General features: G+C 36.1%; 1 long non-coding RNA gene across 2 annotated transcripts; it reads right to left on the minus strand.

Annotated features, from left to right (window-relative positions):
• LOC107630686 lies at window positions 272-5,505 on the minus strand. 2 transcript variants are annotated; one of them, XR_002361692.1, is made up of 3 exons: window positions 4,793-5,505; window positions 2,839-3,038; window positions 272-926 (listed from the first exon to the last, which is right to left on the minus strand). It is a non-coding gene; the product is annotated as an uncharacterized LOC107630686 (long non-coding RNA). The 2 variants fall into 2 exon arrangements; XR_001618357.2 differs by having other exon boundaries at window positions 274-917.

The following is a 5,513-nucleotide window of genomic DNA, read 5'->3' on the forward strand; positions in this document are numbered from 1 at the left end:
TCACTAATTAACTTAGTGAAAGACTAGCGTTTGTGGAAACCAAACTAACTAACAATCCTAAGCACAATATCGAATGGACATCTATGACTCAAAATCACCTAATTATCCAATTCCAAGCCAAGAGTGTGAAAAACTAGACAAAAACTATAAGAGACATTTTATCAAACACCTAACATGCATAAAAGGAAATATGTCATAAATTGCAATAAAAATAAATCTTATAACTACCAATTGCATGAAATTGAAAATAACAACTCAAATGAACATCAAAGAAACATAAACATCAAAATTTCATTAAAGGAAATTAAAAGTGACAAGTGTGTTCATACAACTAAAATGAGTATAAAAGAGAAATTAACAAAGGAAACAAAGAGAGTAAAGGCAATAGAACAAGAAAATGTAAATGAAATTACAATTAAACAAGAATTAAAGAGAGAAATTAAAAAGAGAATAAAGATAAAAACCCTAATTCTAGAGAGAAGGGGGAGCTTCTCTTTCTAGAAAATGACCTACAACATGATAAAACCTAAACCTAAGTGCTCCCCCCTTCATTCCTCTTCAATTTGACTTGAAATAGCTTCAGAAATAAGTTGGATTGGGTTTTGGGGCCCAAAAATCGCCTCCAGCGGTTTCCAGTTAATGAGGTCACGTGCAAGGACCTGTGCGTGCGCACAAATTGTGTGCGTACGCACACTTCCACTTAGACCACTATAGCAAATTATATATCGTTTCGAAGCCCCGGACGTTAGATTTTCAATGCCGCTGGAACCGCCTCATTTGGACCTTTGTAGCTCAAGTTATGACCAATTTAGTACCGAGAGGTCAGGATGGATAGCTTTACCAATCCTTCATTTCTTGAATTCTTCAACTTTGGATGCTCTTTCTCCACTTCTTCAACCCAAACTTGCCTTGAAAATCTGAAATCGCTTGACAAATACATCAAGGCACCAATCAAAGTTTATATCATTTAACTAATTTAGGCACAAAAGAGCATGTTTTCACAATTAAGCACAATTAGGAAAGAATTCACAAAGGCTTGCTATTTCAATGGATAGATGCAAGAAGAGTTGATGAAATCCACCTAAATAGAGCAAATAAATATCATGAAATGTAGATTCATCACATCCCCACACTTAAACAATAGCATGTCCTCATGCTATACCAAAAGAAGATAAGAAGGGGAATCAATAATTATTCAATATAACTATCTATATGCAATCTATCTATATGCATGTAACTATACTATCTAACTATCTATATGTATTTAATTAGTCCAAGTAAATCAATTTCCAAGAAAGCATCTATACACATCAAGGGCTACGGCAATTATAACCAAATTACATTCACAATTGAATTGAGTCATATAGAAGAATTTTAACCAAACTTGCAAGATAACAATGATCAAAGGTGGAAATATGGAATTGAAGTGATTGAACCCTCACCGGATATGTATATGCACTCTAATCACTCAAGTGTTTAGGGTCAATTCACTCAATTCTCTTCTAATCATGCTTTCTAAAGTTTGTTCTTCATCTAACCAATCAACAAAAATTTAATGTGCATATGCAAATATCATGAGATCTTTTCAAGGTTGTAATGGGGTTAAGGTTAAATGTAAGGATGTATATATGGCTAGGTGAGCTTGCATTTGAATCTTTGATTAGCCTAAATTATTACCTAACACACACAACCTATAAACTTTTAATATCAAACCTAGCTACCCAAAATCTCACGTTTACATATACACACACTCATGCATCAATTTCAATTCATCACATATGCATTGACTCTTATTGAATTTCTCATTGGGGTAATTTTGTCCCCTTTTTATTATTTCTTTTCTCTTTTTTTTTTTTTTGAAACATAATATATATACCAACTCATCAATGCATATGGTTTTCATAATCTTACATGAGCATGTACCTCAAATTTCCAATATTTTTCAACAAAGAATAAACACATTTTTATCAACCCAAGTTTCCCACATCTTCCCCACACTTAAACATCACACACACTTACTAACTTAAGCTACTTAAAGATTCAAATAAAGGACATTTCATTATTTTTCGCTTAAGGTTAATGATGTGGCAAAATAAAGAACAAAAAAGGGGGTATTCATAGTCTCAAAGTGGCAAACAAAGGTGAATGAGATGGTAGGCTATTTGGGTAAAGTGAGCTATAAAAAAATGATGGTCTCAATCACATAAATGTATAAAAATACATTAAACAATGGATACATAGAATTAAACAAACTAAAGATTGCACTAATAGAGAAGAGCACACACAAGAACAAAATAAGTGGTCAAATAATGCAACCACACAATGAGGCTCAAAATCTCACAAGTTGTATGTTCTTTAACTCAAAAACCATATTCCACAATGTATAAATTATGCAAGTTTCACAAAATTTCAACTCAATTCAATTTGAATTTCAATGCCCTATATAAAAAAAATAAGTTTCTTGGAAATTTCATTAAATTGACTAACATTTATTCTATATGTATATAATGCGATTGGATGAAAGAGGTCAAAAATCCTAAGTTTAATTCCCAATTCCAATCAAACCAAAATAACAAGTGTATAGGAAATCAAACTAGGTGCAATCATCACATCATCCAATTCACAATCTCAACTAAAAGCTAAAAAAAGGAAATCTAAAAACATGCTTTATTACAATATAATACTAGGTTATATACAAGCAAAATTGAAAAGTGTAATAAACTAAGAAAGTGCAATAAACTAAGTAAAAAGTTCCTCAAAAGGATAAAATATATACAGAGTACCAAAAAAACCAAAAAAAAAACTACACTAAAAGTGTTTAGAAATGAAGATTGTCACCCAAAATGCACTGCTGAAGTTGGACAACCTCCCCACACTTAAAATGTAGCACCCTCCTCAGTGCTCATGACCATGTGGAGTGGAAGGAGTTGTCACTTCGTCACCTCTACCATCCCGCGCCTCCTCTGGTTCATCACGCCAGGCCTCCTCTGGTTCATCACGCCAGGCCTCCTCCTCCTCAGATGCTCATAAGCAGAAAACTGAATCACAAAACAGCATATATATATGAAGTGAACAAATAATGTAAATTTGAATGGAAGCATGCATGAGACTCAAGTTGAAAGCAAACAGAAGCAACTTCCAATCAAACTCAGGACATGGGGAAAGCTAACTTGCTTGTTTATCAAAGAATAAAAGAAGGAAGGAGCATTATTACTATGCACAAAGAGAAAGAATACAGTTAAAAGTTACAAGTTAATGTTAGTTGAAAAGTAAAAAGAAAGTTAAAAGTTAAAAGTTATGTTAGTAAAAGGAAAATGGTTAATTGAAAGAAAAAAGAAAATTTAAAGTTAGGTGAAGGAAAAGAAAAAGTTAGTTGAAAAAGAAAGCAAAAGTTAAATGTTATGTAAAAAGAAGGGAAAAGTTAGTAAAAGAAATGGAAGAAAAATCAAAAGTTAGGTGCATAGTCACAAGTTCCTTAATTCCAAAAAGTTTCAAAATTTTCAAAACAAGCAAGTTTATATTCACTTCTCAACAATTCAAAATGCCAAAACAAGTGATGCACATATATGTATGGAGCACATAATCAAGTAAATATCAATCACAAGTAAATTGGCACAAGTTGAAGCAATTTGGTGTTGGCAAGTTAAAACTTTAATGAACAATGCACATAAGTGAAATTCAAACACCAAATCATAAGGAAGCATGAAAGTCACAAGGTTGAGATAAGAGTTGAAAATTTTATGCACTATGTGACTAAAGGTAATTTGGGCATAGAGAAAATGAACCAAATTAGCCACATAGGTAAAAGAAATCATCAACTTTGTGAGAGCAAGCAAATGGGGATCAAATTCAAATGAAAACCAAGTTTATGGTCAATTTGAAAATTCACTTGAACTATTCAATGCATAGAAGTAAATCAGCATTATAAACAAGCAAAGAATGTTATAAGCATGACCAAACCTTGTAAACAAGTTCTTGAGGAGTTTTCCAAAACCATTTAGCAAACAAAATTCTATTGACACAGAATTTCGTCAAATAGAAGCTTGTTGCACCAAATAGAACAGTGTTATTCCATGAAACATGGTTAGGAAAAATCCGGCAGCATTTCAGCAGTAAATCGGCCATTCCCCAAACTCAATCAATCAATTCAAATTCCATATGAATGTATTAACAATTAAAAACAGAAAAACCATATATAAATTCATCGGAAGTAAGCAAATGAGCCAAAATACAGCAGCAAAACATGAATAAGCAATTCAAAACAAGCCAACCATCAACAAGCAACAATGAATAATTAAGCAACCAGCAGCCATGAGCAAATAATGGTCTAAGTTACAGCACCAAGATAGCACCGTGAACAAAATCAATGGATTGAGACAGTCAGCCTTCCTTCATTGAATTCAGCAATCAACCATAAGCAAGGAATATGGATTCAAACAAATGCACCTAACTGAATCCAGTGATTAAGTTCAAATTAAAGCAAGAACTCAGCATCAACCAGGCAGGACAAGGCAGCAATAAACCAATATGTAGCAGCATCAAACAAGTTAAATAAGCACAGGGCAAATCATCAGCAATAAACAAAGAGAAATTCAATGAAACATCAACATTCCCAAACAACATTATTATTCAAAACAAACCTAAATCCACTATCCAGCTCAGATTCTCTAACCACCTAATCAACTAAACATGCATAAACTAACTAAACTAAATTAAGCAAAATAACTAATCATCCTTAATTAAACAGAAATAAAGAAAAAGCAAAAAAAAAGAAAAGAAAGGAATTGGAAACCTGTAAGGAAGGAACAGAACAGGAGAAAGGGAAAGCAAGCATCGGAAGTGTGTGGGGAAGCAGCGAAGTTGGCCGGCCTGGCAGTGGCGCTGGTGCAGCTAGCTACCCTGGGGTGCAGTGAAATGGAATCAGGGGACATGTCCCTGTGCTGGCTGTTCTGAGCAGAGAAGAGCAACAGGGGAAGGAAAAGGTAGTATGTGGAGGTTGTGGCAGAGGGAAAGGGATGCAGAAACAGGGGCTGAGACAGGGCTAGGTTTCGGTGGTTTTGGGGAGCGAAGGGAGGAGAAGGTAGCGCGAAGAGGAGGAAGAACGAGGTGGGATCGCCGACTGAACAGGAGCTGGAGAGGCGCGGCGAAAGCAGGGCATCGGCGATTAGGGTTGCTGGTGGCGCTGCGGTCCTGGGCTCGCGGATAGAGGAGAAGAAGGTTGGCGGAGGTGAGGCGCTGCTACAGGCATGAAGGGGGGGATCGCGGTGGTTTTAGGACTCGGGGGGTGAGGCCGAGACAGGGAGAGAGGAAGAAGAGAAAGGGAGGGGCGCGGCGGCTGTGGTGGCGCGGAGGAGCAGAAACAGATGAAGAAGAGAAGGGGAAGAAGAAAGAAAGAAAGAGAAGGAGAGGGGTCAAGGGGCGAGGGGTAGTTGACGACTGTGGTGGGTGGTCGGCGGCGGGTTCAGAGGATGATAGCGGGGTTGTGACGGAAAAGAGAAGGGCTGGAAGGGCTG

Source organism: Arachis ipaensis, chromosome B01 (genome assembly GCF_000816755.2).
Source record: "Arachis ipaensis cultivar K30076 chromosome B01, Araip1.1, whole genome shotgun sequence".
Classification (NCBI taxonomy): domain Eukaryota; kingdom Viridiplantae; phylum Streptophyta; class Magnoliopsida; order Fabales; family Fabaceae; genus Arachis; species Arachis ipaensis.